This window comes from Henckelia pumila, chromosome 2 (assembly GCF_033568475.1).
Source record: "Henckelia pumila isolate YLH828 chromosome 2, ASM3356847v2, whole genome shotgun sequence".
In the NCBI taxonomy this organism is placed as follows: Eukaryota; Viridiplantae; Streptophyta; class Magnoliopsida; order Lamiales; family Gesneriaceae; genus Henckelia; species Henckelia pumila.
The window spans coordinates 25564352-25576654 of record NC_133121.1 but is presented as its reverse complement, the minus strand read 5'-3'; positions in this window follow the sequence as shown (position 1 = coordinate 25576654).

Here is a 12303-nt window from a genome sequence, read left to right as displayed (position 1 = left end):
CATTACAATGAATTCGCGAAATCCACTATACTCAATTCTCGAACAAAATAAATTGACTGGCGCAAACTATACGGAATGGTTCCGTAAATTAAAGATTGTTCTAAACTCGGAGAAAATTTTCTACGTGTTAGAAAAAAATCCTTCAAAGGAAGCACCGGCTAATATAAGTCCGGAAGAATTGGCAAAACTTGATCAATGGTGGGACCATGATATCAAGGCTAAATGCTATATGCAAGCATCAATGTCTGATGAACTCCAGAGGCGATTTGAGGATGCCGTGAATGCTGCTGACATACACATGCACCTCAAGGAACTTTTTGGAGCTCAGTCAAGGTCGGAGAGGTATGCCACCGTCAAAGAGCTCATGACATGCCGCATGCGAGATGGGACTTCGGTCCGTGAGCATGGGGTATACATGATTGGGCTCATTGAAAAATTGGTAACACTCGATTTGACATTGGAGCATGAGCTAAACGCGGACTTGTTACTTCTTTCACTTCCTTCGTCGTTTGACGGATTTGTGGTGAACTTCAATATGAACAAGATAGAGGCCACCCTTGAAGAGATGGTCAATATGCTTGTGTCTTATGAGGCCACATTAAAGAAGGATAAACTGGTACTCTTGGTTGGCTCCTCTTCTTACTCCAAGAAGGGGCCAAGTGGAAAGGGTAAGAAACATTCTGCCCCACCCAAAAAAATTGTACCACAAAAGAAGGCCAAGACAAAAGCTTCAAACGTGAACATATCCGAAGATGTTTGCCATCACTGCAAGAAACCCGGTCATTGGAAACGTAACTGCAAGGAATACCTCGAGCAGTTACGAACTGCAAAGGGTATGTTTTACATTGAAATAAATGTTTCACTTAATACTACTTCTTGGGTATTGGATACCGGATGTGGATCTCACATTTGCAATGATTTGCAGGTGATGACAAGAAGTCGTAAGCTTAGGATGGGTGAGACCCAGTTGAGGCTCGGAAATGGTTCCAAAGTTGAAGCCAAAGCAGTGGAAGACATTTATTTAGTTTTGCAGAACAATTTTAAGTTATTTTTGAGAGATGTTTTATTTGTTCCAGATTTAGTTAAAAACATTATTTCTGTTTCTATGCTTGATAGAGATGGTTTTTCTTGTAATTTTGTGAATGGGATTTGCAATATTTACAAGAATGAATGTTTGATTGGAAATGGACAACTTGAAAACGATCTATATAACTTAAAATTAAAAGACGTTCCAATTAATTATGTTGATAAACCGGTAACAACAAATAAAAGGAAAAACGATAGTCAAAACCCGGCAAACCTTTGGCATGCTAGGCTAGGTCATATTTCCTCAAGGAGGATGAACAAGATAGTGGGAGAGGGCATGTTTGATATGTCTAATATTAACTCTCTACCTACTTGTGAGTCCTGCCTAAAAGAAAAAATGACTAAATCTCCTTTCAAAGGGAAGCCTGAACGTAGTCAAAATCTGTTGGATTTGATCCATACAGATGTTTGCGGACCATTTAGTATCGGTACTAAATTTGGTCACACCTACTTCATTACCTTTACTGATGATTATTCGAGGTATGGGTATTTATATTTAATGAAATATAAGTCTGAATCATTTGAAAAGTTCAAAGAATTCAAGGCTGAAGTAGAAAACAAACAAGGTAGAAGTATTAAAGCACTTCGATCGGATCGAGGTGGAGAATACTTAAGTACCGAGTTTTTGAGCTATCTAAAAGAGAATGGGATTCTCTCTCAGTGGACTCCTCCTATGACACCTCAGCTGAATGGTGTCTCGGAGCATCGTAATCGAACTTTGTTGGACATGGTTCGATCTATGATGAGCTTCACTGAGCTCCCACCTTCGTTTTGGGGCTATGCGCTTGAAACGGCGGTATTGTTGTTGAACAATGTCGACACTAAAGCAGTAGATAAAACTCCATATGAGTTATGGAATGGCAAAGCTCCTAAGTATTCGTACTTAAGGATTTGGGGATGTCCTGCTTACGTGAAGCAGACAGTGGGAGATAAGTTGGATAGTCGATCCACCTTATGTTATTTTGTAGGATATCCGAAGAATTCAATCGGATATTATTTCTATCATCCTACTGAAACAAAAGTGTTTGTTTCAAGGAATGCCACCTTCATGGAGAAGGAGTTCATATTAGATAAGAAAGGCAAGATGATGGAACTCGAAGAAATTCGAGAAGAACCCGAGATACAAAATAACGATCCTACACCTCAGGAACCATTGATTGACATGCCTATATCTAGGAGATCCGAGAGGACTTCTAGACCTCCTATTCGATATGGTCTTCTTCTTGAAGGGGATCAAAGTGAACCCGACATTGGATGTGATCCAAGAAACTTCAAGAAAGCAATTTCTGATGCGGATTCTAATTTATGGCTTGAAGCTATGCAGTCGGAAATAGATTCGATGCATTCGAACCAAGTTTGGTCTTTAGTAGATCCTCCCGATGGAATTGTTCCAATTGGGTGTAAATGGATCTACAAGAGAAAACTTGGGCCTGACGGTAAGGTATTGACCTACAAGGCACGATTGGTGGCAAAAGGTTATACTCAAAGACAAGGAGTTGACTATGATGAAACCTTTTCACCAGTCGCAATGTTCAAGTCCATAAGAATCCTTATTGCCATAGCAGCTTGGTATGACTATGAGATATGACAAATGGATGTAAAGACTGCATTTCTTAATGAAAACATTAAGGAAGAGATCTATATAATGCAGCCTGAGAGATATACATCCATAGGAAGCGAGCATAAGGTATGCAAGCTTTAGAGATCAATCTATGGTCTCAAACAAGCATCAAAAAGTTGGAACCAGAAATTTGATGAAACAATAAAGGATTTTGGTTTCATCAAGAACCCGGAGGAACCATGCGTGTACAAGAAAGTAGTTAAGGATGCGGTAACATTCTTAGTACTTTATGTTGATGACACCCTACTCATTGGGAATGACATAGGGATGTTGCAGTCAACAAAGATATGGTTATCAGGTAGATTATCGATGAAGGACTTAGGTGAGGCATCCTATATTCTAGGAATATAGATCTATAGAGATAGATCTAAAAGAATGATAGGACTCACTCAATCAACCTACATCGACACCATATTGAAAACGTTTTCAATGGATGGGTCCAAGAGAGGACATCTACCTATATGTCATGATGTTTCTCTATCCAAGTCTATGTTTCCCAAGACTGATGAAGAGATAGAGAAGATGACACACATACCATATGCGTCAGCCATAGGTAGTATCATGTATGGGATGATATCTACCAGACCGGATGTGGCCTATGCTCTGAGCGTCACGAGCAGATATCAAGCCAATCCCGGTTAAATGCATTGGAAAGCCGTAAAGGATATTCTTAAGTACTTGCGAAGGACTAAGAATTTATTCATGGTTTATGGAGGGAGAGAATTGAAGTTGGAAGGCTATACTGACTCTAGCTTCCAATGTGACGTGGATGACTCGAATTCAACCTCTGGATTTGTATTCGTGTTCAATGGCGGTGCTGTCTCTTGGAAAAGTTCCAAGAAGGACACCACAGCGGATTCCACCACTGAGGCAGAATACATTGCAACATCAGCTGCGGCTAAAGAGGCGGTTTGGATAAGGAAATTCATCCAAGAGTTGGGTGTAATTCCTGAAGCTGTTGGTCCAGTCCCGGTGTACTGTGACAACACGGGTGCCATTGCTCAGGCAAAGGAACCAAGGTCTCATCAGAAGTCCAAACACATACTGAGAAAATACCACATCATCTGGGAGATCGTGGAAAGAGGAGACATCACTGTCGAAAGAGTGGCCTCTACAGACAATATCGCTGATCCACTTACTAAGCCCTTGCTAGGACCATTGTTTGACAAACATCGCAAAGCAATGGGATTACGTAGTATGACTGGTTGACTTTAGGGCAATGGGAGATTGAAAGAGTGGGTGCCCGGTTAGCCAACTTGTGGCTAAAGGGCTTTTATGACTCTATGTATAAACAATCTTTGTTTAATATAATTTATATTCATTAATGGCATTTTCTTTATCTTTCTTCATATTGTTATATTGTGATATACTATTGCTGTTTTGATAAAGACCTTAAATATACTATAGTGTAAGTAAGATGAGATAGTGAATAAAGAGAGATCACTATTATGAAACACATCTTATAGTTACTATATATTCTAAACAGTTCCTAGTCAATTGAGCCGTTCGCAAATAAGGATAAGGATCGCTCGAGATTGAGACTAGCATTTGTGATGCCAAGTACCACGTTTCATTGGTAATAAACATGGAGATGTTCAAAGCATGCAAATGGATATTCATATGATGAATGATCGAACTACCCTATTCGGACTTTCCAAGTGGTTATCACTTATCGAGTGGATAAAGTCCGCGGTTTTGGTTGTACACCATTAGTCCTTATTACTTGAAACATAATTGAGACTTTATATGCTAGTACTGTACTTTGACTCGTTTACCGACTCTATTGGGGTCATCAGGTTTCGGGATTGGGTACAGTTACGACACATATAGGAGTCGATGCTTTGTTGTCAAGGATTCACCACATACTTGCGAGTGTGGATATCCTATGCGATCTGAGGAGATATTAGTGTGACAAATCTCTGGCCAGAGTACTCGATGTGATTTAGGTTACTTGGTTTCCTAGTAGCACATGCGATGTCACTATTTGATCTTCAAGATGCATTGCATAGTTATCGAATCTCGAACAACTCTCGATGTACCAATGGTTGTTGATTCGATCGGGATATTTGGATGAAGGGACTGTACTGTACGCTAACCAAAATCTACTGGTTCTTGCAGGCACTATCAGTGATACCTAGGGAATCATGGGGCGATGTTGCTAGACGCTCTTACCATGATTCGATGGGTAAGTCGAAAATTGTTGTTCCGAGCCACAAGGAGTTGTGAGCCCACGGCTAGCTGTATCCCTGAACCATTGAGGGTTACACAAGTAATGGATTACTAAAACCCCGTAGAGATAGTTAAATTTAAGAGTTAAATTTAATGAAAGAGAAGTTGGACTTCTTAACTAAAGGGAGTGAGATTTCCTAAAATGACATAGGGATGGACATTTTTGGAAATCACTGAATTCGGATTCAGAAAAATTATCTTGACTCTAAAAGATGCAGAAATGGTTTCTGTGCACATTGGTGAAATCAGTTTATCAATCGGAGTCACGATGAATTTTATATTAATTTCTAGAACAACGTGCTTGCCTTGTTGGGCTTAAGTTATGGATTGTGGGCTTTAAGGAGTTAGAGTCCTAATACAATTATAACTTAATTTAGTCTAGAAATTATCTATAAATAGGCAGCAGTGTTCGAAAATTCCATACAGTTCATTCTTGAATTTTCAAAAATACTGCATCAAATTATTCAAAAGGATTTTCGAAAATTCCTCTGTCCCTTTTGAGAAAATTCGGACTGTGATTTTTGTGAAAATTGCAATCCGAATTAACATATCAAATCTGTTTATTCTCTATGTAAAACTTCTGATTGATTTCTAGTGCAGTCAATCAGAGGGTTTCTGTTTTTCGTTCGTGGACCTAATTCCGGTGATTGATCGTGACGTCATCGGTTCCCAGGATTTACAAGAAGAGCAGATTAAGTTCTGTTGGTGTCCATAATCTCGCTTCGAGATTTTAAGGTAAAATATTTAATTATGATTATTTGTTTTACTTACACATATTTAATCGTGAAAGTTTTGATACCCTTGATATGGAATCGTTCCATATAATAAAATAAAATTTTTAACTTCCGCTGCACCGGGTATCAATTTTTCATTGATCTAAACACGTTTTCCAACATCTAGACCACGATTAAATCTACGAACGAATGTTGAAGGTAGTGGTGGAAGAGATGATGAAGAATTTAAATATAACAGAGACCAATACTCTGGATCTTATAAAGATGTTAGAGATATTCTTAGAGAATCAAAAACATCAGGATTTGTGAAACAGAATATCTTAGATTTAGGTTGTTCAACAGCCAAAGAAAGAAAATCAAAGATAGATCATTGGGCAAATGAACTATCAGTACAAATTCAATTAACACCATTATTAGACAAAAATGAGAATATTTAAGTTTTAACTCATGGGATGATAAAAATGACACTGGTAGGAGCAGTAATAACTTGGGCTGAAAACCTAGTAATTACTAATCTACCACAAGGAATGACAGGACATCGATATTTCGAACTATTTGTTGATGCCTTGCACCAAGAATTTTAGGAGTTTCTAATAATGATGCTAATTTGGTAGCTAAGAACATAGAACAAAATAGAGCAATCTTTATTTTAGATAATATTAAATTATGCAATTTATGTTATTTAGAAGAATTTATTTGTGATTATGAAACAAACTATTATCAATTAATAGATGCTGATAAAAAGGAACATTATAAACTAAGTATCTTTAATAAGATACCTAATATACCTATAAACAGTAAAAATTAATTCTTAACTAGTCCTTATGCTAAACTTTAGGAGGAGCTATTAAATTCATCAAAGACATAATAACAAAGAAATGTCATGAAGTAACACTAAATAAAAGAATCTCTAAATCCTACAAACAAAACAATAAACTTTATTGTGACAAAATGGAATTCACAGTAAAAGAATACGATTGCAAAACAAACATGTCACACAAATATTTAAAACGACAGAAACAGAATAAATTTAATAAACCTTATAAATCTTTTAATAAGAAATTTATTCCCTATAAGAAAAAAAAATTTAAAAAGAATTTCTTCAGAAAACCTTATAAAAGAAAATTTTATAAAAAGTTTGATAACAAAAAATCACCTTGCCCAAAGGGTAAAGGAAAGAATTGCACATGTTGGTTGTGCAACGAAGAAGGACATTATGCGAATAAATGTTCAAAACAAAACGAAAAGAAAAATAAAATTAAACTTCTTGAAGAAATATATACTATTGGATTCTATCCCGTAGAAACAATTGAATTTTCATCCGATGATAAAAATATTTATTATCTTGAAGAATCAAGTGAATCAGATTTTGAATCCGATTCCACATTTGATAATTTAAGAAATAATAATGATTAAAATAACGACAAGGGCATTTTTGGAAAGACAAATATAGGGAGTAAATTGAAAGTTATGTTTGATTTAGGGAGTTATCTACAAGTTGCCCATGCTTTAATGGTTATTTAACTTAAAATTTGACCCAACTAACCATTTTTACCTTTATTTTGACCAAAATATTTACTTTTTTCGGATTAATTTTTTTAAAAAGAATCTTACCTTCTTATTTTGGTTTTATTTCTTTACTATGAAGTTTGAATCACCAAAATTTTATAGTGCTCTTATTCATATCTCATTATTAATTATTCATTATTGAACTTATACTGATTTAATGGTTATTTCACTTAAAAATTTACCCCCTAAAAATTGACCCACATATTATAGTGTTCTAATCCATATTTCATTATTTCTCTAATCCATATTTCATTTTTAATTATTCATTATTGACTGCATTACATTTTAAATTTTTTTTTTTACATCTTTTATTCATTATTGAATTTATAATGCTTTAATGGTCATTTCACTTAAAAAATGACCCCTTAAAAATTGACCCACATCTTATAGTGCCCTGATCCATATTTCATTATTGCTCTAACCCATATTTCATTTTTAATTATTCATTATTGACTACATTACATTTTTTTGAAAAAATTTTTACATCCTTATTCATTATTGAACTCATAATGCTTTAATGGTTATTTCACTTAAAAATTGACCCCTTAAGAATTGACCCAAATTTTATAGTGCTCTAATCCATATTTCATTATTAATTATTCATTATTGACTGCATTACATTTTCTAAAAAAAATATTACATCTTTTATTCTGGTTTAATTTATTTAATATGAACCATCCCAATTATTGACCCACATTTTTCTCAGATTACCAAATTATTTACTTTTTTTTATACTTTTTTAAATCTCTACATTCTCCTGCATTTTAGATTTCAAAAATATATATTCTAATTCTAATTCTAACGTTAGTAAACGATCTTTCTTTAATGTGAATACGTCCCCAATTCTTTAAATTCACTCACAATTGTCATCCTTTATTTTGGTTTCTTCCTTAACTAAACACAAATCAGCTCCAAAAAATTCAAAAAAATTCATTTAAAACTTCGACAATTAATTTAAAACTTCGACAATGACGGAGAGTTACACAAGAATACCTTAAGTTCCATATTGATTCTCGATTACTTGCAAAACCAGCTGAAATAAATCTTCAACTTCAAGGTACGTAGCACAGTCTATTTCTTTTAGTTATTGGGAGAAAATATGAGGATTTTAAATATATTTCGATTTCTTGCAAAACCAGCTGAAAAAAATCTTCGAGATTTCTCTTCTCGAATTGCACATATGAAAGTGCAAAACGAAGAGATAGTTTGAAAAATGTGGGTGGAAAGCTCCATTAGTTCTCTTCTCGAATTGCACATATGGAACTGACATTCACTTTCATTTCTTTCTGTGTTAAGATTGATAAAAAACTAGCTTTTTCGAGCCAAGAAATTTACACTTTTAGATTGGGCCAGAGGCTACCGTCTTTAGTGCCCAATGAAGGTGGTCCTTTTCATTTTCAATTATATTTTTGGGATATCGAAATTGAACTAAGTAATAGAATGAATATAATGGACAATTTCGGGATAAATGAAGATACTATGAAAGTCTTGATGAAAGTCATGGAAAATAACCCTTTTGTGGAATTGTTGCGGAAGATAAATGATTTCTCTTGCATTGAAAATATCAATCTACGTTTTTGTAAAAATGAGGTCTCGATTCAACGATGTTACAATTCGCCAACTGCTGACCAAGTTGCAGCAATTTGAATAGAAGGAAACAATCATAATATAACATACGATAGAGATATTGTTATCCGTAGACACAATGAAGAGTATATATCATAGAATCAAACACTATTTCGGATGTTATGATCCATTACAATACCCACTTCTTTCTCCACTTGGCGAAAATGGCTGGAACCAAAATATTCCAAAGTGCACACGACCGGTTCAATTCCATGTCACAACAATCAAACTTCAACAGAAGAATCAAATTTTTCGTGCATTGAAGATATGCTGAACCAGGAAAAATCCTTTTTTATTAATTTTTCTAGCGTTACTATATGAAACCTATATTTCCTAAGCCTATTGTTTATCTTTATTCTTTAATACACATTTATTCACCAACTTATACTTAAATATTTAGTGTAAAACTAAGTGGTCTAAACATCAATCACCTCAATCTATTGTTATCTATTTCATTATTTACAATAATTGCCTAATAAATAATAATAACTAATTAAACCAACAATAAGGTTGATATGTTCTTTGTGCAATTAACGATTCGCTCCAATAAATATGACATATATACATTTGCTTTTTATTTTCATTTTTCCAATAATCCTTTGTTCAATAGAGAACTATAAGTTCTATTAAAAATTCATGTGCCTCGGTATCTTTAATTTCAAAATGTTTTAATCAGGAAAAAGTTAGAAATTCAAATAAAATTTCAACTAACGCTAGATCGTTAATTTCAATATTTTTTTAGTAGCTTACAATGCTCTCTTTTTAAGTACCCACTTTCTAAGTTTCTTCAAGAGAAATTGGAAATTGCTAAACCCGTGAACCAACACACAATTTTTTGAAGAATATATATCGAACTTTCACTACAAAGAAAAGTGACTTGGAACAGTGAAAATTGGGATAAATGAAAATTGGGATTTTGAATTGGATTTGGATTTGGAATCTCATTTTAATGTTTGGCAATTGGCATCAATAGTCAAAATGTAATTTAGGAATTGCATTTGCCATATAAAGATATTATTATTTAATATAAAATTTTATACATAGCTTATTTTTGAATATCTTGCATCAATAACATTTTTTTAAAAATTCATATATTGATTTTCATAATATAAAAGAAAGAATTATTTTAAAAATATTATTTTCTCAAATTATTGAATTCGGATCAAAATTTAATAAATTAAAATTTATATCAAATTCCAACAAATATCAATCCCGTTTTGAATTCTCATATATTTCCAAATACTTAAAATGGACTTTCTAATTCCAAATCCCTTCTGTTAGGAATCAATCCGAAATTTGGTTATCGAGAATTCACCAAGCAAACGAAACACATAGATAAGAACAATAATCCTAGAAAGCAGATAAAACCAACGCACACAGATCAATCAACTAACTCACGCGAAAGCGATTAAACGACGCAAGTATTTACGTGGTTCAACAAGAATTTGCCTACGTCCATGGGAGAGCAACACACACTTTTATTAATCACCAAAAGAACAACCCAAGCTCAAGAATAGAGCTTATTACAGAGATGAACTCAGACAAACTATCAAGCTAGATACAGACACGATTCAAGCTATTGATACTTGAATCTTCCCGTCACAATCTACGCTTAGTTTTCTCCTCCGAAATCTCTCCTTCTTCTCTCTCAATATATTCTGAAAAATTTTGATTTTCTATTATTCTCGTTGCGGCCAGCTTCCATCTGCTTATATAGAGAATTACACCGACTTTCATCTTGGGCTTTAGGTCAACAGTAACTTACGACCCAAATATAAAATCAACCTGGTCCAGCCCGATAAGCCTTCATTCATCAGTCTGATCTGCTCTTGTACTTTGATCTGCATTGATCTGTCTTCAAGCATATAGCTTCTCGACACTTCATCTGACTTCTAACCAAGTCACAATACTCGAGCAATCTATCTACATGAACTCATCCGAAGACTCATCTGACCATCACATCGATCTGATCCCAATATTCGATCTGGGCCATGAACTCATCTGATCACCTAGCTCATCTGATCTGCACTATTCGATCCGATCTCTTCTCTATACCCATTCAATCTGATAGAAGCATACTACAATAATCTCCACCTTGATTCTTTCAGGTTGAATGCTGCTCCCCATCCTAGCCTCCTTGGCTAATTTTCAATCACCGCATTAACTAAGTCCAAAAATTTCTTGAACTTAGCATACGGTAGTGACTTCGTCATAGCATCTGCAGGGTTTTCTTCTGATGCTATCTTCACAAGGATCACATCTCCTTTTTCAATCACATCTCTCACGAAATGCATCTTCACATCTATGTGTTTCGATCGTTCATGATAGACTTGGTGTTTCGTCAAGTGTATTGCACTTTGGTTGTCACAGTGTACTACAACTTGATCTTGTTTTACACCCAACTCCGCTATCATCCCTTTTAACCACAATCCTTCCTTTATGGCCTCAGTAACAGCTATGAATTCTATCTCAGTGGTAGAAAGGGCAACCACTGACTGTAAATTTGACTTCCAGGCGATCGCTGTGCCATAAAAGGTAAACACATAACCAGTCAGTGGCTTTCTCGTGTCTAAGTTCCCAGCAAAATCTGAATCCACATATCCAACTACCGGATCAATCCCATCTTGCTATTTTTCAAACTTCAACCCCAACTCAGTAGTATTTATGAGATATCGGAGAATCCACTTCAGAGCTTCCCAATGATATGTTCCCGGATTAGCCATAAATCTCGACACGACACTGATTGCGTATACCAGATCAGGCCTACTACACAACACACCATTCCATATATGAGACTCCCCACTCCACTAGCATATGGAATACCAGCCATCTTCATCTTGTCTTCCTCACATTCAGGTGACTGATTCGCAGATAGCTTCAAATGCTGTCCCAGAGGGGTCAAGACAGATTTTGCTTGATTCATGTTATACCGCAGAACAACCTTCTTCAAATCGTTCTTCTGACTCAGATGAATCTCCTGTCTTTTCCTGTTTCTCAATATGTCCATGCCCAGAATTCTCTTCGCTTCACCCAGATCTTTCATCTCAAACTTTGTGTTGAGCTGTTGTTTCAAGAATGATATCTCTGTCCTACTTTTACTTGCAATCAATATATCATCAACGTAAATCAGTAGGTACAAGATAACCTATCTTTCGTCCTTCTTCAGATAGACACATCTATCATATTAGATTCTCACAAAACCAATATCAATTATGAACTCATCAAACCTCTTGTTCCACTGCCTCGGACTCTGCTTTAGCCCATACAATGATTTTCTCAGTAAGCAGACCTTGTTCTGGGTTTTTTGATGTATGAAGCCCTTTGGTTGTTCCATATAAATGGTTTTTTCCAGGTCACCGTGTAGAAACTCAGTTTTCACATCCATCTGCTCAAGCTCCAAGTTGAGCTGGTTCACCAATTCTAACATAATTCGGATGG